General features: G+C 37.0%; 1 protein-coding gene across 3 annotated transcripts in view; it reads left to right on the top strand.

The window, feature by feature from the left end:
- CPNE8 (copine 8) overlaps nt 1-23,610 on the top strand; it is a 254,337-nt gene that overhangs the window by 8,726 nt on the left and 222,001 nt on the right. The window lies entirely within an intron of this gene.

The raw sequence follows: 23,610 nt of genomic DNA, 5'->3' as shown, positions 1-23,610 counted from the left end.
AGCATCACATTTATATTCTCTCTCTGTGTATAATATTAATATATACACACATATATGATATAGTATGTAATATATTAATAGTGTGTATATAATATAGAATATAATTGTATGATCTATTCAATATTTTTTCTGTACTTTTCTATTAATATATCATGAGTAATTGTTACTAGTCTTTGGAAATATAACCTTCCATGTCTGTGTAGTATTCTATTATATGGGTATGCTATATTTATTTAACTTAACTCTGGTTTTCCAAAATTTATTTCAAAAAGTTGCTATTCAAAACAGTGTTAAAAATGAGTATTCTTTGTCACAAACATATACCATCTCTGATTATTTTTTTCCTAGAGATAGTTTTTCTAGAACTGAAATGATTAGTAAGCTGTCTTCTCAAAGGGATTTTAGTAGCTTGTTTGGGTTTTTCCACCCCATTCCTATTTAAATATGCAGAATCAAGGCTAAGCTACTGGCTGCACTTTTCTAAATACTTTTATTACCATAGAAAGCTGCATTTATAGATTAATGAGAATTTGAGGCAGCAGAGTATATAGATTAATGAGAATTTGAGGCAGCAGAGTATAGCAGCAAGAAAATGGAATTAGAAATCAGATGTCTTTAAATCTCATTTTTATCCCTTTTTGGAATGTTATTTTGGGTAACCTGTTTCAACTTCTGGAACCTCATTTCCTAATCTGTAGCATAGAAATGATTTAAAAACGAAAATTTCAAATTGTTGGATAAGTAAATGAAACAAAGAATGTACAATGCCCAGCCTGGCACAAGTAAAGCATGAAGTGACTATTAGTCTTATCCCAGCTTCTTCAGCATTTTACTGTGTGGCACACAAGCAACACAGAAGAAGGTATCTGTACTTTGGAAAAATTTATAGTCCATTTGGGGAGCCACAGAAACATAGAACCAAGGTGACAGTGATGAAGCTGAATGCTGATTAATTCAATGTGGAGAGAGTGGAATAAAACAGTGGTTAGAATAGTGTGGATTTGTAAATGCACACTCAGTTTCTACAGATTCCACCCCAAATCCCCACTTCTGCCAAGGCACAATCAGTCATGTGGGATTTGACAGGTAGGAGGTAGTCTGCTATAATAACCAAGTTTTAGAACCAAAGAACATTCTAACATGTTCTTGTATCTGCAAATAAAATCAATGGGCTGATATTTAAGACATCTCTTTTGTGTTGGACATGTTGAAACAGATAATTGCAGTAGATGCCAATACAGGCTGTGGGAAGGCAAGTATTTATTGCCTGTAATAAAATAAGATGTATTTAAAAGGTGCCTGCCCAGGGACCAATGTCCTGATACACAATACCATAATATTGGCAAACTTAATGACAACTTTCAGTGTTAATGTCTCTCTAACCAGGATCATTAGCTACCAGGCATTCTTGTTCAAATTGTGAGTTTTTTTTTTTTTTTTTTTGTCAGATTTATTCTGTTAAGAGTAATGCTCCAGACGTTCTGAGGGAATCATCAGCTGATTTTCTGAAACTCTAAAGAAACAAAATATCACTGATAGTCCCTGGCAAATATTTTTATTAGACAGTAAAGGAATTCAAATATAAGCTGTTTGAGTGAAGCCAAGAAATATGCAACTTTTGCATATTTGCCATTTATTTTTTTTAGATTAATGTCAAAATCTAACTCTTTGTCAGATAATGTTTAAGGTGGTTAATGTGGGCTAACTCATGCAATCCTTGCAATTCTATAAAAGAGGTGATGTTATGTCTTGTTTTACAAGTGAGGAAATTGAGGTTTAGAGAGAGTGTAATTTTTTGAAGTCACCCATCTAGTGAGTGGCAAACTTGAGTTCCTAATCCATATATGTCTAATTCCTAAGCATATGCTTATGACCATTAGCTATATTATGTTGTTCTTCCATAAATTCTTTATTGTAGGCTTGAAGAGAGGAGATATTTTCTATCAATGTCAGTGTGTTACTAACTGAATAAATTATAAAGTTTAGGAGATGATATTATAATAGATGATATCAACACTGGTCTGCCACAAAGACATATTTCTCTGAGGATGCAAAATTCAAAATTATTTCCTGTTCTTCTGTTCCCTATTGGTGAGAGCTTTGAGTAGAGCAATTCAGAGCAGTGGCATAAACTTTAACCACATGATGCTTTATTTCCAGTATTGATTCTTTTTCTGATGCTGAGTTACCTAATGAAGATGTGGAAATTAAGTAATGAGAAGACTATTTAGCTAGAAATCAGCAGGCAGGGTGAGATGAAAATTAAATGCTGGAGAGAGGTGATGGACTGGGCAAAAGAAAAGAAAAGAAAACTTAATTGAATTGACTATGTGACATTCAGATTTAACAGTGGAGTTGAGAATTGACCTCAGGCCCTACCATTTCAGTCCAGTGCTTTCTTAGTAATGGAGAAGTCACCATTTAACTTGCCAGCTTTTCAGTAATACTTAATTCCAGAGTTTGCCTTCATGGCAAATTCATTCTTCAGAATTTCATGTAAGTAAAATAACTACTTAGATATTAAAAATGTCAGTACATTATTCTGAGCTATATGAATTGTGACATGAGTTTGTAAAAGTCAGTTTTTTTTTTACCTTGCTAATTAGCTTCACACTCTCTCTCTATGTATGTAAAATAAGTACAAGTGACACATTAATTTTATTAAGAGCGATCTCAAATGTCAGAGAGTGTAATGAACCAGAGATATAATTATAATTGCCATAACTGGTTGAAGCCAACACATTTCTTTGCCTTAGCTTAATAGTGGTTTTATAATCATTTTGATCAATGTAATTGTTTCTCATTGTCTGCAGATCCCTCTTATTGCATCTATCTTCTGTAACTGAGCATTCCTATGAACCTCTTATGTCTAAATGTGCTCCTATAAAGGGAATATCACACTATTTGTGGATTTTTTAGGTAATTGAAAGTAACTCAGTCATTTTTCTTTAATGTTTTAATAGGTTTTCGTGTTTCCCAGCTATAAGCAAAGAATATGAGAGAGAGAGAGAGAGAGAGAGAACGAACAAGCACTAGAATGCGAGCAAGCAAGACTGAGGGATACTTGAGAACTACACCAGAATAAGAAATTTACTTGCTGACCCCATCTAAATTATCTACAATTTTAGGCATACCTTATTATCTGACTTATCTTGGTATCTCCACTCTCAAATTAATGATGGAAGCAGAGATATTAGAAAGTTGATTACAATTGATTTTTATGCCAGTGGTTTCATCCAAAGCCTCTTGCAGGCATTGGGGAAAGGAGCCATAATCAATATCAAGTTACTAGTGAATTTCTCTTTTAATTGATAATTTACATTAGTAAATTTAGCAAGTTTTTTTTTTTTTTTGGGAAAAATTTAAAATATACTACCTAAAACACGATTGATTTTTTAGCTTAAGATGTGTCTTATAATGGTTTCAGTTTCTTTGTTTCACTTAAATCACTGTGCCAGTGGAATGTCACATATATGGCATCTTGCTTCCTTGCGGAACACTTCAGCAAAGATCCGTGAACTTCTGTTCTGCTTCTGGAACTAGCTCTGTGACCTTTGACAATAATGCCACTTCTCTGGACCTCAGATCCTATAAGAAAGTTGGGTCTCTGGTCAAGATGACCCGTGATATTACTTGGAGCTTCATAATTTTATGATTAGACAAGCAGGACCTTGAAATAAAATGGAGACATAACCCAGTTTAAGAAAATAATGTGATTGTCAATGCCTATTGTAAACCAGCCAAACCAGGTGGTGATAATTTATGGGCTTTTTTCTTTTTTTTTGAAATGGAGTCTTGCTCTGTTGCCCAGGCTGGCATGCAATGATGCGATCTCAGCTCACTCCAACCTATGCCTCCCAAGTTCAAGCGATTCCCTTGCCTCAGCCTCCCGAGTAGCTGGGACTACAGGCATGCACCACCACACCTGGCTTATTTTTGTATTTTTAGTAGAGATGGCGTTTCACCATGTTGTCCAGGCTGGTCTAGAACTCCTGACCTCAGGTGATCAGCCTGCCTCAACCTTGCAAAGTGCTGGGATTACAGGTGTGAGCCACGGCACCAGCAAGATAATTTATGTTTAATAAATCAAAAAGGATATTTTACTTTCAAAATATTTATCTCGGAATGTCTTTAAACAGACAATTCCTCTAGCGTATTTAAAATGATATTGATATATGAATATTTTTTCTTTTTTTTTTTTTTTTTCCTGAGGCGCAGTCTCCCTCTGACGCCCATGCTGGAGTGCAGTGGCACGATCTCCACTCACTGCAACCTCCACCTCCCAGGTTCAAGTGATTCTCCTGTATCACCCTCCCCAGCAGCTGGGATTACAGGCATGTGACACCACGCCCAGCTAATTTTTTATATTTTTAGTAGAGATGGGGTTTTGCCATGTTGACCAGGCTAGTCTGGAACTCCTGACATCAGTTGAACCACCTGCCTCGGCCTCCCAAATTGCTGGGATTACAGGCATGAGCCACCACACCCAGCCATAAATTTTAATTTTAATCACAACAACTTATAAAGTACAGATATAGAGTATAATGTATTATCTTTTAAATAAAAGAATTTAAATAAAATTTTTTAAATAAAAGAATGGTTGTGAAGAAAAAGTAATAGGGACAGGAATAGTATTGTTACCAGAAATGGATCGGGACCCAGACACCAAGAGAGGGTTCTTGAATCTCCTGCAAGAAAGAATTAAGGGCGAGTCTATACAGTAAAGAGAAAGCAAGTGTATTAAGAAAGTAAAGGAATAAAAGAAGGACGACTCCATAGGCAGAGCAGCCCCAGGGCTCTGATTACCCATTCTTATAGTTATTTCTTGACTATATGCTAAACAAAAGGAGGATTATTCATGCCTCCTCTTTTTAGAACATATAGGGTAACGTTCTGATGTTGCCATGGCATTTGTAAACTGATGGCGCGCTGGTGGGAGTATAGCAGATGACTAGAGGCCATTCCCATTACCATTTTAGTTTTGGTGGGCTTTGGTCAGCTTCTTTGTGGCAGCCTGTTTTATCAGCAAGGTCTTTATGATGTGTATGTTCTGCTGACCTCTTATCTTATTATGTGACTAGATGCCTTAACCTCTTAGGAATGCAGCCCAGCAGATCTCAGCCTTATTTTACCCAGCCCCTATTCAAGATGGGGTTGCTGTGGTTCAAACACCTCTGACAGTATTAATATATATTTAGAAAACCTTAATTTCCACCAAACAGTTTAACTTTTTTGCCATATTACACTTGATTTTCTAGACATAGGCTCTTAAACCTTTGTGTGACCAGGAGGTTTTCAAAATGGAGGCTCTAATCCTAGTGTCTAAGGGTTTTTTTTTTTTTTTTTGAAAGAAATATTATGATAGATTATTTATAATACCAACTACTTGGTATTGCAATGTCCACATTTTCCTTAATATTGTCCCCAAGAGTTGTCAAGTTCTGCTGTTGCTGTTCTAGTTTTTTTTTCTCAACAGAAATCTATAACAAACTGTATTCATGGAAATGAACAGTGTTTAATATGAATAGATATCTGTGCCTTTTCAGTAATTTACTTTTATAATATGTTACTTTAAAAAAATCATTTATGTCTCTTTGGCAAACAGAGCGTTTGTAGTAAAGATGTCAGATGGGTTCAGTCTTGTGTGCTTCCTCTGATCAGGTGTCACTGAGTGTGGGCTACCTGGGCTTTCTGGAAGAGTTGACTTTCAAAATGAAATAAGCCAACACTATGAATCACATATGCTATTACTTCCCTATCATTATATTTGACTTACTATATTTCATAAACCTTGTGAATGGTTTCAGTATTTTAAAAATTACCTTATCAGTCACAAAGACTTGTTTATTCCATTCTCCAAAGTGTCGGTCACCTCCTTTCCATTTCTGCTATCTCTGCTCTGGCTAAAGTAGTCATTTTTCCTCTTCTTCACATATTGTGTAGTTAGCTTTGTAAAGGTTGAATTATATGATTTTTCTTTGCAGAAACTTCCACTGTTTCAGCTTGTCCCCTTTGTTTACAGAGTAAGCCTGCTAGCATGTATTCAGAGAAGTTACTCATCCTGCCCAGATATCCCTTCCCCGTCTCATCTCAGATATGGGCACCATCCAAAGTGGACTGTATGTTAATCCCCACATGCCTTTTATCTTCGCTTTCCCCACCCTTGTTGACATTTTCCTACAGCTCGAGAAGCCTTTTCCCCATTTGTGGTTCTCCTTGCCTGGTTGTCAAGATGTACCTCATTCAGTGCAATTTGAGATATTTTACTAGATTCTTGAAACTGGAATTGATTTTTGCTTCATTGGAATTCCCAGAGCACATTTCTTGTATGTCTTTTTTTTTTTCATTTTGACTTAAAATTTTAGGTTTTTGTACACCTGTATCCCTAACCAAGTTTAAAAATACCTATTTGTTTTATCATTATTACAAAACCTGACTTTGTGCTTTGCACATAAAAGGTTTTCAATAAATGCTTGCCACTTGATAGACTGGAGGAATGAATGTGGACATCTATGAATTTGAATATGTTTATACCCTTAAAAATATTAGTTTATACACATAGCAAGAACATTAAAGTGCCTGATTTTGCTATTCAATAAAAATATAATTATTTATTCTTTGTTTATATAATGTTCTACAAAGTTTTATTTGTGAAGAAATGAGAAACAAATTTAAATTAACATACATTATTCTCAAGCAGAGCAAAGCTAATTTTAGAAGTGGTTACAGTACTTTCTAAATATTGACAGATAATTTGGCCAGATGCGGTGGCTTGCACCTGTAATCCCAGTGCTTTGGGAGGCCAAGGTGGGCAGATCATTTGAGGTTGGAAGTTTGAAATCAGCCTAGACAACATGGTAAAAACCCATCTCTACTAAAAAATACAAAAATTAGCCAGGTGTGGTGGTGGGTGCCTATAATCCCAGCTACTTGGGAGGATAAGTCAGGAGCATCTCTTCAACCCAGGAGGCAGAGGTTGCAGTGGGCCGGAACTATGCCACTGGACTCCAACTTGGGTGACAAAGTGAGACTCTCAAAAAACTAAAAAATAAAAAAAATGTTGACAGATAATTTGCTTAATTTAGGGATGAATACTATGCAAAAAAGAATAGAAGAATTTGCATGTGTGATATCCCATATAAAATACCCAAGTAGAAAAATAAATGAACATATATTTTCCTCAAGGAAGATTTTTGTCTTGGGGAAAAATGTTTCTTGAAGTACTTGGTGAACTAACCAAGTACAGCAGCACATGATGGTTTCAGTTGGGTATAATCGAGGGTAAGAAGAGCTGTTTGGTGGCCTGGCCACTTGAGGAAGCAAAAATTTGCTTATGTGCTAATGTACTTCTTCCAGACTCTGTATTTTGTAATCACCAATTTAAATTTTGTGCCACAAAATGCAAAACAAAATGTTAGAAAAGCCAAAATCCAACTAAAGTGTCAAGGGTGAGAAGATGGAAGAGAAAACAATGCTTTCTGCATAAAAAGGAAAAGGCAGAACTTGTTTACACATGTTCAGGTTAAAAATGAGCAAGTTTACTTAAGTCACTATCCATAAATCATGTCTTTCCTACCCTTCTCTGGCTATAACGTTTCCTTGGATTGCCTAAGTAATTTCCTACGTGCTTGTACCCGCTGAAGTATCTGAGTGCTCAGTTGATTATATTTAGCCTAAAATGTTGTCATGCCTGATTACATTGTCTTTCCAGAGAAACAGACCTCATTAGTGGCTATAACTATAAAATTAGAAAAAAAAAAAAAAGAAAATTATAAAGCCACTTTGTTTCCGTGAGGTCAATAAATGGTAATACAAAGTGATGATGGTGATGACTGATGAACAACTTCCAGCATGCACGTAAAATGCTGTGACTTTAGAAATGCAATTATTGTGTGCTTATATCATTTTCATTTTGGGAGCATGGTCCAAAACACCTGTTGTCAACAAGGGCATCATCAAAATTACTTCTGAAGTTTTGCTAACTACTTATGGGCACTCCTGAAAATTCTAGGTTGCTTTCCTTACAAGGGACTAAGTCCTCCCCATCATTTTCTCTATGCCTCCAATACCCCAGTAAGACTTCTGTCAGTTCAGCCTCAGGCCTCACCCTCCTGTTCCTTCTGCTTCCATATCGTCTCTTTAACATGGCTGACCATTTTGCTAACTAGGCCCAGGAAAGTCTGACCCATGCAGAGACTATGTACAAGTTCCCTGATTCTTCCAAGCTCACATCCTCCCTGGCCAACCTCCTTCTCCTCGCCAGGAATCTTGTACGTTGAGTTGGTAGAGTTATACTCAAAAAGGACAATTGACAGCATACTCTCTTTTTTAAAACCCCCTAGTTGCCTATATAAAGAGTCATCAGGATGTTCTAAACTCCGACTTAAATTCTAGCCTCATCTCTTTCTCTCCATGTCCCCCTACCCCCACCTTCTCCACTTTTGCCTCTAAACGCTTTCCTAAACTCTAAGTCCCTTCAGACACCTGCATTTCTCAAGAAAATCATGATGTTCACACTGTGGTTCTCTCTGGTAGGAACAGTCGGCCTCCCGTTATCTTACCTGATGGACTCTGCTGATAGTTCAAGCATCACTCTTACTATGAAGACTTTTTCTGATCCTTCAGATTGAATTGTACACCCCTCCCTTTCTCTAATTTGTGATGAATTTATTATAAATATTCTACATTTCCCTGTACATATTTGTTTATAAATCTGTCTCCTTAATGGAATATAAATAATCTAGGGCCTGGTGCCCAATGCGTTCATATCATGGTCTCTAACACCAAATCCTTTGTGTGGCACTTAATAACCTAGTGCTGGTTGAATAAACATTTGAATGAGTATCAGACAGCTATTAAACTATAAACTCTCATAAGAATCATGTCTTACTCAGCTTTGCATCCCACTTAGCTTCTAGTCCAATGTCTTGCATATAAAAAGTGCTTAATAATTATTTATTCAATATATAGTTAAAGGAAAGCTAGTGGAAGAAAGGAACATCACATATGAACAGGAGCCACAGCTGGAAGGCATAAGGCAAGAGAGAGTATAGTATTAATTGAGTTGAAAAAAAAAATCAGTTGTAAAAAGGCAGGGTGGGCTGGGCGCAGTGGCTCATGCCTGTAATCCCAGGACTTTGGGAGGCCGAGGCGGGTGAATCACATGAGGTCAACAGTACGATACCAGCCTGGCCTACGTGACAGAACCCTGTCTCTACTAAAAATACAAAATTAGCCAGGTGTCATGGCAGGTGCCTGTAATCCCAGCTACTTGGGGGGCTGAGGCAGGAGAATGGCTTGAACCTAGGAGGTAGAAGTTGCAGTGAGCCAAGACCATGCCATTGCACTCCAGCCTGGGCAATAGAGCAAGACTCTGTCTTAAAATGAATGAATGAATGAATGAATGAATGGCAGGTTGAAGGAGACATAGCTAAGCAATTGCCTTAGCTATGGCAATTGCTTCATTCAAATGCCTGTTTCATTCAGTGATTGTCTTTAGGACTTGTACAACTGTAGGTAGGATGGGTTGCTACTGAGATTTTGTTTCCATTGTTATTTTGTTGGTTTTGGGGCCTAGATGAGAGCCTTTGAGTCAGGGTATACTTCTGTTCTACTCACTTGTGATGAGGATGAAAGATACATATTAGGAAGTTATTTTCATTCTCCCATATGGTCATTTATGCTGCCCCACATATTCCCATTCAGCTGGTCATTTATGCTGACCCACATACTCCCATTCCGAATTAGTTCCTTCTTTTGTTTAAATTCTGTTATTGAGTCTGCAAATCTCAGATTACTCCTAGGCACGTTTGAATTGTTCATTGGTCCAAAGAAATTACAGAAGACATTGCTTAAAATCTGGAGGAAGAAAAAAAAAAAAACCCTGCCAATCTAGCCTTACCTTTATAAGCATTTTATGGTTTTCATTGTCATAGCCTATGTATTGATTTATGAATCTTAAAGAGCGCTGACTCGAGACAACCTTGCATATAAAGATTTTCTTTTGAAATGTTGATCCTGAATATCCATGGCTTTTCCTCCCTTATAGAAGCAACATATTGTTCAACAGCTAATAAAGAAACAAAATGTTAGAAAATCCAATCATATGATCAATATATTTGGGGAGTGGTGCTTGGAAGGCAGCAGTATCTGAGCTGATGTTGGGTAGAATAATGTTAGCCTCCAGCTTTCTACTTAGTGGAGGTTTGTGGGTACATCACAGTCATCAGCTCTTGCTTCTTGGATGAGTGATCCATTCATTGACTCTGGGAAAAGCAATAAACCCTAAAAGACTATTAATCTAGCTAATTGTGTAAAATATTTGGAAGTTCATTGTGCACTTAGCTGTTAGCAAGTGGGCTAAAATGTGGTTACTGCTTTTAGAGTGGGCAGGAGGAGAGACTGAGAAAAATAATGATATATAATCCTAAGTGTTGTAGCATAATTGGGATCGTGTAATGGATTACAGGCTTAGCAGAAGTTTAGAGCCAGAAAGGTCTGGATTTAACTGGCAGCTCCGTACTTTACCAACTATGAGAGTTCAGATAAGTTAGTCTCTTTGTGCTTCTGTTTACAGATGGGGATAGAAATTCCTTCTGATATAGTTATTTGAGGATTGTATGAGATAATTTTAATAAAGGGTTTTGAAAGTTTCCATCCCTTAGCAAGGAATTCTTGGTTTTATACAGGTTTTATCTATATTTCCAACTGAAATATTTGGAAAACAGTGGATCACTTCATGAAGATAAAGTTGTAAAAATATACAAAAAAACCTAAGCAAACTACGTTGAAAAAGAGCAAAGGAGAAAGTACAAATCACCTGAACTTCCTTACCCAGCAATAGGTCAGGCCAAGCAGATATCTCTTTGTGCATTTATTAAGAGGTATATAAAGCATATTTCCATTCATATTTATTTTACAATGACTTAGGTAAGATGAAACTTTCAAAACACGTTATTAATATTATCTCACACAATCCTCAAGTTTTTTTTTTTCTTGGATTTTGGCTTCATATATTAATACCTGAGCCTAGCTGCTGCTTTGGAGGCCCAGTGCTCCCTGCCTGGAAAGCATCTCTACCAAGGAATGACCTTAGCTGTGGTCTCAATACACCTCTCTTCCTCTCTGTCTGCCTCCATGAAGGCCATGGAGCCTTCACTGCTTTTGTTAAAACATCACTGTTGACAGTGCCGCTGGGACGTTTCAGTAATGCCCTATTGCTACAAGACCTGGCAGGAGGCCTTTCTGCCTGCTGTCCCTGTAAGCCTGTAAGTCTGCTGATGGCTTCCTGGTGCTTGTCTCTTGATTTACCAGATCTTTGTGATTCTATATGGTCCCAGTAGGTTCAACCCTCTCTCTCTCTCTCTCTACACACACACACACACACACACACACACACACACACACACACACACATATCCTATATATATATGTACACTATATATATATATATATATATATATATATATAGAGAGAGAGAGAGAGAGAGAGAGAGAGAGAGAGATCTCCTGAGAACTCACTCACTATCACAAGAACAGCAAGGAGGAGGATGGAAGGCCTCCATGATCCAATCACCTCCCACCTGGCCCCTTCTCCAGCGTTGAGGATTACAATTCTACATGAGATTAGGGTGGGGACATAGAACAAAACAATATCAGCATCTATGTTTCCCACCATGTAGTTCAGAGAAATAGAGGAAGCAATTAAAAAAAAAAAGATTGAAGTAGATAATACATGCACGCAGAAAAAGAGTTTTGATCTTTCTGCCCTTGTTTTTGTGCTTCTCACAGGGTCAGCTACCTGCCGGAGTCTGGGCTCCATAAAATATATGTATTTTCACCATAAACTTCCCTTTTTTCTGTAACTTACAACTAAATGGGTTCTATTCATGAAGCTATTTGTCTATTTCATAGTAGAGCATTATCTCAATTTTTATTTGCATGTCATTGCTTATTATTCAGGATGAACTTATTTAAAATGTGTGTGACCAAGTATATTTCTTCTTCCTATAAAATGCCAATTAACTTCTTTAACTCATTTTACTTTTGGGGTGCTTATAAGTTTTCCTCATCAATTTAGGGAATGCTTTGTATATTTATAGTCTTAATATTTTTATATATGATACATGTAACAAATGTATTTTGAGTTTAATTATTATATCATTTTCTGTATATAAGTTTCAAATACATTCATTGTCATTTAAATTAATCTTTAGGCTTTGTATAAATCTTAGAAAGTATCCTTTATGCCAATATTTGGAAATAGTATGTTACACTTTCTTCCAGTCTTTTTTCAATTGATTCTGGTTGATGATATCCTTTTCTGTAATTTGCTTTAAAATACTTCAGCAGATAGTGTCTTATAGATGTGTGTGTTAGACTGTAGAGTTAAATCTCAAGGATCCTAACCAGTTCTACATACTTTGGGTGTGGTGAGTTAGTATTGGAAGTTTAATCAGTAGCTCATGCTCTGGAAGTGTCTACTTTAACTGTTACACTATCTTTACCTTTTATCAACACCGGAGTGTTTTGTAATTACCATGGATATTAGACTTAAGAAAAAAAAACTGGTAAAATGTGATCAGATATGTGGATTGACCCCCTCATACCAGTAGATGGTTATAAAAATAATAGACTGGCAATAAAATTGGAGAGGAGATGGAGAAATTGAAATTGTTATTTGTTACTGGTAGGAATGTAATTTTTTCAGCTTTTAAAAATAGTGTTACCACAGGACCCATCAATTCTGTTAGGTATATACCCCAGAGAAATGAAACCATATGTCCACATAAAAACTCTTGTACAAATCTTCGTCACATTATTATTCATAAAAGCCAAAAAATAGAAAAAACCCAAATATTTATGAATTGGTGAACCACAGTGGTATATCCATACAACCGAATAATAAAATGGAATGAAGTACTGATGCATACTACATGGCTGAATCTTCAAACCATCATGTAATTGAAAGAAGCTAGTCACAAAAAGAGCACATATTGTATATGATTATAATTCTATTTGCATGAAATGCTCAGAATAGGCAAATACATGGAGACAGAAAAATCAGTAGTTACCAGGGGCTGGGGGAAATGGAATAGGGTGTGATTTTTCATGAGTTCAGGGTGCTTTTGGTGGGAGAAGAGAGGAAAATATTTAAAAATTAGATAGTGGTGATAGTTGCACAACTCTGTGAATATACTGTAAACCACTGTACACTTTAAAAGGGCTAATTTTATAGTATGTCATTTATAACTGAATAAGCTGTTATAAAAAAGATGTAGATTAGCTAGAAATATTACACAAGTGAATGGGACATATATGCTTAGTAACTCAGGGGGTTATGCCCTTTAGAGTGGTGTCTTAGGCCTAGGGACACCTTAGGGCATGGGCATAAATGATTAGATAATTCTCTACCCTTATCTGACCAGAAAGTTAGATGCTGTCAACAGAATATTGTCACATCTGCCTGAAGGTGTATTTAGAGCATCTGAAAGGACAGGGAGCCGGAAGTTGATTAAACGTATGGAGTACATTGTGTGGCTGTTCTGAGTTCTTCTTGGTAAAGAATATTTGTTACTTTGGCACAATTTAATCTAAGACTTGCTTTCTTGGTAACATACTGTTTTGGAGTGAGGTTACACTGAGAGCTGCAGAATTCACATACTTCAGCAGTTAAAAGCAACGGATAACTACCAAAAAGCCTAATGGGATAGAACAATTATTAACACTTGATACCCAAGAAAATTATTGACTATTATGTACTCATCATGCTCACAATCACTCTACTGAATTATCTTATTAATTTAAAAAGCTTTTATTTGTTAATTCTCTTGCTTTCTTTTTCTCTGTACAAAATTAAATCTTCTGCAAGTAAAGATAATTTAATTTTTCTCTTTCCAATACTGGCTAATTTTTGTTTTATATCTTTCTCCGTAGAGCCTCTGAAATGATGCTAAATAATAACATTATTTGCAGCTCATTTCATTTTGTTCTCAATAATATAGATTAGTCAGTGTAACAAATATAGACATCAAAAATCAAACTTAAATTCAAAAATCAGTAGGAAATTTTCAAAAAAGCATCCAAGTATTTGTCTTTTCTGTGACCTTGGCCACTTAATCATTCTGAATTTGATTAACTTATTTGGAACATAGATTCTGCTAATAATTGCTAGTTGGCAGGATTATGGTGAGGGTTCAGTGATTTATTTAAGTGCCCAGCTCAGTGCCTGGCACTTGACTCAGTAAATACAGTAGGTGTGCAATTTGTGATATAGATTCCTGTTGAGTACAATGGGACACCGGGGGGAAAATAATCAGTTCTACATGCTAGGACAGAGCCATGGAGAGAGGCAGAAGGAGGACTTCTCATTTCCTTGCAGGAAGAGGGTTGGTGAAGAAATCTTGGGAAAGAGAATGCTGTAGTAAAATATAAGTGCAGAGAAGTGTGAGGTAGGATGAGTTTGAGGGACTGCAAAGAATCTGAAGTATCTGGAAGCAAAGTCTGTAAAAAATTATTTGGATAGAGGTGCAGCTGGAGACATAGAGGTCAGAATGTGGCAGGTGTTGAGTGCAAGGTTGTAGAGTTTGGAATTTCTGGAGGGAATGGGTTTTATGTAAGCAAGGCATTTGCTCAAGTATTTACAGTAGAGAAGTTTCTCCTGGAGGCATCTTGGTGAATGAACTGGGGTATGGGAGACAAGAAGACCTGTTACTGAGCTGTCTTGTTTGGAGGAAAGATTGGACAGTATTGCTGTGTTAGTTTCCTGTGGCTGTTGTAATAAATTGTTACAACCTTGTTGGCTTAAAAGAACAGAAATTAATTTTCTTACAGGCCTGGAGGCCAGAAGTCCTAAATCAGTACTGCCAGACTGAAATCAAGGTGTTGTCAGAGCTGATGTCCCTCCAGATGGTCTAGTGGACAATCCATTCTTTACCTTTTCCAGCTCCTAGTGGTTGCTGCTAGCATGTTTTGGCTTGTGACTGCATCACTCTAATCTTCAAGGCCAAAATCTACAAATCTCTCTGTGCTGTGTTCACATCACTGTTTTGTGTCTTCTGTAAGTGTCAAACCTCCCTCTGCCTTCCTTTTATATATGAGATAAGTGATTGAATTTGTGGGCCTCCCAGATAACCCAGGGTAATCCACTCATCTCAGGATTTATAGTTTAATCACATCTGCAAAGACCTCTTCCTCAAAAAAGTTCACATTTACATTTACAGGTTCCAGGGATTTGGTATGCTTGGGTGTCCACTATTTTTCTTTCATAGTTGTAATTTACTAGGACAGAAAATACAGGAGCCGTAAGGTTGGAGAAAAGACAATAAATTTAGTTCTGTACCTGAGATTTAGGTTTTTAAGAAGACCCATATCCTGCTCTCAGTCTGTTTTTTTCCTGCATTTTTTAAAAGAATAATTGTTATGTTTTCCATTTCCAGGTGAAATCAGGAATTGCATTCTGTATCTTTTTCTGAAAGCTTGCATTACCCTGAGTTAACCCTTCATTACTTCAAACCTATAGGTTCTTCTTTTTATCTCAGGCTAACTAGAGCTCTGACATGTCCACTTCTGAGAAAGCATAGGTTTCTTTTTAAGTAATTTCAGGGTTATCAATCACAGTTGAATACCTCAGAAGGAGTATAACAAATTATACGGTTAATTCTCTTTCCCTCAAACTCCTGTTAGTATCTAACCCAAATTCACCCATGCAAAGCTTGAAACTATAATTTTGTAACTGGTCTTTTCAGCTTAACAGTACTTATAAGTACTTTGCATTTCAGCAAAAACTGAAAAATAACTTAAAGTTTCTTTTATTTCTAGTGCCTGTTGGGAAACATCTGTCATTTATAATAAAGTCCTTACTGTATGTTCAGACTACCAGACGAAGCTGTTGATCTAAATTTTTTAGCCTATTTGTGCAGCTTCAAACCTGAAAGTCTGTTTTTACTTTCTTGAACAGATAATCTTGTTAACTATTTTTCAATGACCCTATCCTTCACAATTACTTGGTATCTTAGATTCTAGCTGACTTTGGCTTTTCAGTAAGTTTCAGTTTTAAAATATTTCTTTTGTTTTTCATTTTTAAACCTTTCCTTTTTGCCTGTACACCATCTGGCTCCCCTTGCTATAGAAATTGTAGTTTGGGGAAAAATATCTTTTCCTGAAATTTGTATGCTAAATTTCTTGGGATATTGTTTATTCAGTGAAATAAAAGAATGAATGAATAAATCAGAGAGAATTAAACATTGCATTCAAATCACTTCCAAAGATTGAGTAAATTTGCTTTCAGTTGCTCAAAATGTTTTAATTTCCTTGTCTTCATAAAAAAATTCTGAAAGCTATTTTGTGTGTTTGTACATTAAAAAGTCCATAATATAATATAATGCCCTAAATCAAGGCTGCGGGCATGGTTCAGTGACATGGGGCTTGTTTACAATTCCAGTGATGCTGTCACTCTCAAGGATTTTCAGTTAATGGATTACCTAGTAGGGCAAAGGCCTCAAATGCTAGAATCCCCTTCTCTGCTTTCTATAATAAAACACCTAACCTTACCTAATGTGAAAAAAGGTGAGGCTTTAGATGGGAGACTAAAACTCCTCATTCATTCAGCAGGCGTTTGTTGAGCCCCAGTTATGTGCAAGCTTGTGCTAGTTTCTGTAGCTGCCTAAGCAATATTTGGTAAAGACTTTGCAGGTTCCCCATGGTCCAGAGACTACACTTAAAAATAGGTAAATAAAAGGCCCTTAATAATTTCCAAAATTTTAATTAAAATCAGAATCATTCTGCTTATTGACACAGGGCAATTTGCAGGGGACACTATGATTTAGAGATACTGGTCTCTGTCCACATGTGGAAAATTTATGCAGGACAGTGTTTGCAAAATGACAAAGCATTGTTTGGCTCTATTTATGAACTGTATATTTGTCCCTATAGAAAATTAATTTTTTTTTGTTGGGCTCTATTTACAAGCCATATTTCCATTCTTGTTGAAAATTAAATAGAAAAATTGCACTCAAGGTATAGCAGTAGATTCCTTTATGTGTTGTTTCACCTCTGCTGGTCACAGTGCTTTTTGGAATTTTATGTCTCTAAGTTGAGGACTTATCCCCTAAATGAAGTGTCTTGTATTTTTTTTTTTCTAAATTAGAACTTTAAAAACGTCACAAATAGCAAAATTGCCTTTGCTCTGAAACTATTAATTTTAAAATTCATACATATATCAAGTAGGTTGGGTTTTTCAAGTATCGTCTGTGGAATTATAATACTATTTGTTTCCTTTTTTAAAACTTTTGAGACAGAGTCTCGCACTGTCACCCAGGCTGGAGTGCAGTGGCACAATCTCGGCTCACTGCAACCTCCGCCTCCTGGGTTTAAGCGATTCTCCTGCCTCATCCTCCCAAGTAGCTGGGACTACAGGCTCGTGCCACCATGTCCAGCTAATTTTTTGTATTTTTAGTAGAGACAGAGTTTCACCATGCTGGCCAGGCTGGTCTCCAGCTCCTGACCTCACTGATTCGCCCGTCTCGGTCTCCCAAAGTGCTGGGGTTATAGGCGTGAGCCACCATACCCGGCCTGTTTCCCTTTCAAATGATTTTTTAACAAGAACATTTACTAGGTGATTTTATCTGCTGAGCAGGAAAGAGTGAGTAGCATGCCTGCAACTTTAGGATTAACTCACAAGTCACTTTTTACTTTAAATACATCATGTTATGCTCATTTTACCTATGAAGATTGTTTTTATTTTCCAGTATTAAATCCTTATTACATATAAATATAATAGAAAAAATACTTAGCTTTTAAAAAATAATGTTGCAGGATTTTTTCCTTAGTTAAGCTAAAGACAGGGTTCTTGTCCCATGGCCACGAAAATTTAGCCTCACAGACAATTTGAGGAGTAAGAAATATGGGTGTATGCAGCAAAATGGCAAAAATAGGGGAAACAGGGACTATCCACAAAGCCAGTCCCTGCTGGGGCGCTTCCTGCCTGGCAGTTTTGTTTTGTTTTGTTTTGAGACAGAGTCTCGCTCTGTCGCCAGGCTGGAGTACAGTGGCGCGATCTCGGCTCACTGCAACTTCCTCCTCCTCCCCGAGTTCAAGCCATTCCCTTGCCTCAGCCTGCCAAGTAGCTGGGACTACAGGTGCGCACCACCACGCCCAACGAATTTTTGTAGTTTTAGTAGAGAATGCGTTTTACCATCTTGGCCAGGATGGTCTGGTTCTCTTGACCTCGTGATCCGCCCCTGGCAGTTTCAATCTCAGGTTCCACACAGGAAGAGGAGTGGCCAGGCTTCTCCCTGCTGCAAATGGGGCAAACAACTGTGGCTCCACCCCAGTGTGCATTCCCAGGGCACAGGCTGGTTGGAGTTTTGCCAGGGACCCCCTCCCATCTGGCTCTCTCAATATGGTACTTATTTCACGATACATATTTATGTACATCACTTAAATTATATATATGATCTATCAATTGTTTGAAAAATATTTGGAATAAGAGCTAATTACTGCACCTGGCTTTTGTTGTCGTAGCTGAATCAATTTAACATTGTTTTTAGATTATGGTTCTTTCTCCTCATAATAAACTGTTATTTTATATACCATCCTATATTGCTATTTAGTTATTTCCATAAGTAAAATTTAGGCTTCTTGAAATAAGCCTTTAAATACTGATTGTATTTTTGATAGTGCTTAGTTAGGTTTTGGTCATAGATTTGTTGCTTGAAAAATACTTGCAGATTTGCTTTGAAGTTTAAAGAGAATTGCTATTTTCCAGGTTGAGAAAGACCAGCCTGAGATACAGTTTTAAAAGGCTAGCTGGCTGTTCTGTTCGGGTACCGGAATGCCAATTGACAATAAAAGCTACAAAAGTAAAGACAACCGTGATATTCATATTGACTACTCAGTAACTGCTGTATGGGAAATTATTTTAAAATTGGAAGGTGGCTTGTGGAGCATAAAATCAGGGCAGGCTGGGTTATCAGATGAGCTAACTGACGGTTGTCTTTAGGGGACGGTAGCCTGGCTTCAGTCTCTGTTCTCAAGGATGAATATGCATGAGAATTGACTAGGAAGGCAGAGGAATCTGGGAATTCCTTCTCTTGGATGGTTTTGGAAAGGTGTTAAATTCCTGCTTATCTACTTGTTAATGTTACACTTCATGCAAAATATACCTCTCCAGTAACCCAGTGATGTTACCAGAAAGGTGTCCCTATCCAGACCTCAAGAAAAGGTTTTTGGATCTAGCCCAAGGAAGAATTTGAGGTGAGTTAATAAAGTGAAAGCAAGTTTATTAAGAAAGTAAAGGAATGAAAGAATGGCTGCTCCATAGGCAGAGGAGTGCCAAGGGGTGCTGGTTGCCCATTTTTATGGTTATTTCTTGATTGTATCCACAAGGTGTGGATTATTCATGCCTACCCTTATTTAGAACATGTAAGGTACATCCTGACATTGCCATGGCATTTGTAAAATGTCATGGCCCTGGTGGGAGTGTAGCAGTGAGGAAGACAAAGGACACTCTCATCACCGTCTTGGTTTTTCCGGGTTTTGACCAGCATCTTTACTGCAACCTGTTTTATCAGAAGGTCTTTATGACCTGTTTCTTGTGCCTACCTCCTTATACTGTGACTAAGGATGCCTTAACCTCCTGGAAATGCAGCCTAGTAGGTCTCAGCCTTATTTTACCCTGCCATTATTCAAGATGGAGTTGCTCTGGTTCCAACACCTCTGACAATATTTCTTCCTACAGGTTAGATTTAAATTAGCTGGGCCTCGGCTTTAGTTATGCTGTTTTAGTTATCCGCCTTTAAGCTCATAGTCCAGGAATTTTAATGACATTTGAGGATGAGTGGATACTAGAGCAAGTCAGGCAGTTTATAGGTTATACTTTTGAGTAGGTATTTTATCAGGTAATTTTTCTAACTCGTACACTGTATTTTTCCAAAATTTCTTTTGTAGAATTTGTTCTTTCATATTAGCTGCATCTAGATTTGAAGAATAGAAAGACACATTCAGGATTTTTCACCTAGTGCTGGTGTTCAACATCACGTTATAAAATGTTAGGAACAAAGTTACAGGCATCCTAGCTCAAGCAGACGACAAGTCCATGGAGGGAAGTGTAGCCTTCCCGTATAAAATCTGGTCATGTAGGGATGTGTGTGTGTGTGTTTATTTTTAAAAGTGCATCATGTATTAAACAAACTTTTTTTTTCTATGAAAGTACAGTGGGTTTGACCTCTCATTCTGGTTTTTTCTCCTCGTTCTATAAACAGCATCTCTTTTTATACTAGTCTGTGAACAGGAATTTATTTTCCTTTCTATTCTGGTGGTCGGTAAAATTGGAAGCCTTTGACATTTTCAATACTCATAGAAAATAAGAAGTCTTGTGGACTTCTCTGGAAGCTGAGGTATTTTGTAAAGAACAGAGGAATCAGATTCAGAAAGGTTGGCACCATTAGATTATTCTGTACTGGGCTGTGTACACTGACTCACTCACTCACTTTCTCTGAGCCCCTGCTTAGTTTTGGAATTTATGAAATGGCCTTTGCAATAATACCTATCTTATTTTACTTAATGTGAATGGGCTTTGTTTCTAATAGGATCTTGGGAAGATAAAATTCTTATTCCTAAAATAAATCCAAACTGAATGATGCATTTTAACAATCGCTGGCCTTTTGCAGTGCGTGTATCGCTAAGAATATTTGCCTTTTCCAACTTTGCAATCATATGTGCTTGAGTAAAGTAGTCTTTTGGGAATTCAATCTGTCAGAGATAGTCTATTCTATTATATTCAGATGACCGAAGTACAGGTAAAACTATTGCCAAATATAATTGGAAAGTTAAATTGCAAATTTCAGACTATTATGAAGAATTTATAGAGTTTTCATTATACAAAGGGCTTTTTGTTGGCTTGTTTTATTTTTGATCCTACCATTATGTGTTATGGATCACAATGGCTGAATGAAACAATGTGACAAGTAAAGTTTATCATTAAGAATACTAATCTCGGCTGGGCATAGTGGCTTATGCCTGTAATCCAGCACTTTGGGACGCGGAGGCAGGTGGATCACCTGAGGTCAGAAGTTTGAGACGAGCCTCACCAACATGGAGAAACTCGATCTCTACAAAAAATACATAATTAGCCAGGCATGGTGGGACATGCCTGTAATCCCAGTTACTCAGGAGGCTGTGGTAGGAGGATTGCTTGAACCCAAAAGGCAGAGGTTGTGGTGAGCCAAGATCTCACCATTGCACTCAAGCCTGGGCAACAAGAGCGAAACTCCATCTCAAAAACAGCAACAACAAAAAACTACTACTCTCTGCCCTGTTGTTTATAGAAATCCTTTATTTTTATATTTGTGGTTAAAACTTGTAGTTCTTTTTTACATTACCAAGGCATTGAAATGTTATTTTCTTTTAAATACATATATAGCATAAGTTTTGAGTCCCAGCTATATCACAATATTGTGCATTATCATCTCCTTTTTTTTTTTTGTGAATTCCGAAAGAAGCAGCATAACATTTTTCTAGGATACCTAATGAGCAAAACCTGGAGTCATAGGAAGGATTTGGAGAGTTCCCACTTAAGTGGAGAACTCCCTTTGTATAATAACTGTAATATCACGGTAATTTCTCAAATGGAAATGTTTTAATTTACTGTTTGCTAACCATTGCTGGAGTCATGGTGTCTGCTCAGGGGACAGAAAGGATTAATTTAATTTGATTACTGACTAGTGGTCTTCGAATTCGATTTAATTCCAAATATGAATGTGTCTGATGTTTCTCTTCTTTCTAGGAATATTTCAAGACATGATCTAATTTCATTGTGCTGCCCTGTTTTGTCGAATATGTATTTATTTTTTCAGCGTGTAGTGATTCAATAGAGGCAATCACTTTTGAGAACCTAAAATAAGAAAGGATATGAGATTCATATGAAAAAGGGACTTTTCAAATACCAAGGCCAGTACAAATCAATGCACATGAATAGTAGTCTTTGTGGAAAATAAGACAGCTTGAACATGAGATTTTTATTTATTATGAGTATTACAAGTAGAAATGTAATGCAGCTATTCCAAATTATTACCCATTAGTGGAAGATGAATATTAAACATCAATTTGAACTTTTGGAACCCTCAAGTCGTCATTCTAGATAATCAAGTTTTTCAGAAAAAGATATAGCTTTAAATCATAATTTTACAAAAACCAATTTTATATGGAAAATTTTCCGATAATTTTCTGCCTTGTGAATCAGAGCATACTGAATTGGACTTTTTAGTGAGAACTCAGGGTTATTGCTATGAGTATAAAGTATAGGACTGCATTACTGCCATAGAAGGTAGCAATATGCTGATATCTGAGAAACCCAGGTTTTCCTCCTTTCTAATTTTCCATTGTTATTCTGTTTTGGGAATATCTGTTTTTTAAAAAAAGTGCTAATAATGGCCTTGTATACTTTTTTTTTTTTTTTTTTGAGATGGAGTCTCACTTTGTTGCCCAGGCTGGGGTGCAATGGTGCGATCTCGGCTTACTGCATCCTCCACCTCCCAGGATCAAGTGATTCTCCTGTGTCAGCCTCCCAAGTAGCTGGGATTACAGGCGTAATCCCATGCTCAGCTAACTTATTGTATTTCGGTAAAGACGGGGTTTCACTGTGTTGCCCAGGCTGGTCTCCATCTCCTGAGCTCAGGCAATCCACCTGCCTCGGCCTCCCAAAGTGCTAGGATTATTACAGATGTGAGTCACCATACCCAGCTTGTGTACCTTTTTTTTTTTTTTTTTTGAGAGAGAGTCTCACTCCATCACCAGGCGCCAGGCTGGAGTGCAGTGGTGCAACCTCCGCCTCCCAGGTTCAAGCAATTCTCCTGCCTCAGTCTCCCAAGTAGCTGGGACTATAGGCGTGCGCCACCATGCCCAGCTAATTTTTTTGTATTTTTAGTAGAGAGAGGGTTTCACCATGTTGGCCAGGATGGTCTTGATCTCTTGACCTTGTGATCCACCCGCCTCGGCTTCCCAAAGTGCTGGGATTACAGGCGTGAGCCACCACGCCCGGCTGCTTGTGTACCTTTTTAATCTTTACTGAAAACAGTCTTCAGGCAAGGTCTATATATTCAGCTTAAATTCCTAAGCTGTAATAGCAACATAAAATTCATCAGGGTTGATGTAACACAAATGTCAATAGATGCTGCTTCACAATTGCATTCTAATTGTATGGATTAATGCCATCATGTGCTCTGAACTGCAAACAATTTTGCATTAATAACAGCTCTCAATTCAATTCAGGAAGCATTTCTGAGCATCTTTATATTCTTAATGAAGGATTAAATGGAAACGTAAAACGGCTAATTCTTTCAAAGAGATTTTAATCTTAGGATGTAAGAGTCATGCTATTGGTTAACTGCAATGCAAGTCTGAGGAAATAAAAGCTTTCTCTTATTTTCGGGGTCCAGTGATGTTCAGTCTGAATAAATACAAACAGACCCTTAGGACATATATTTGTCCTATATTTGTCATATATATGTGTATGTTTATATATACATATGTATATGCATATATGTATACATTATGTATATATACATTTTAATATGTCTGTATAAATATAAATATTTTGCGTTTATATCCGGCT

This window comes from Sapajus apella, unplaced genomic scaffold, assembly GCF_009761245.1.
Source record: "Sapajus apella isolate SASKATOON/1434 unplaced genomic scaffold, GSC_monkey_1.0 scaffold66, whole genome shotgun sequence".
Lineage (NCBI taxonomy): Eukaryota > Metazoa > Chordata > Mammalia > Primates > Cebidae > Sapajus > Sapajus apella.
Note: the sequence above shows the minus strand (reverse complement) of the source record. Positions and strands in the feature narration are given on the sequence as shown.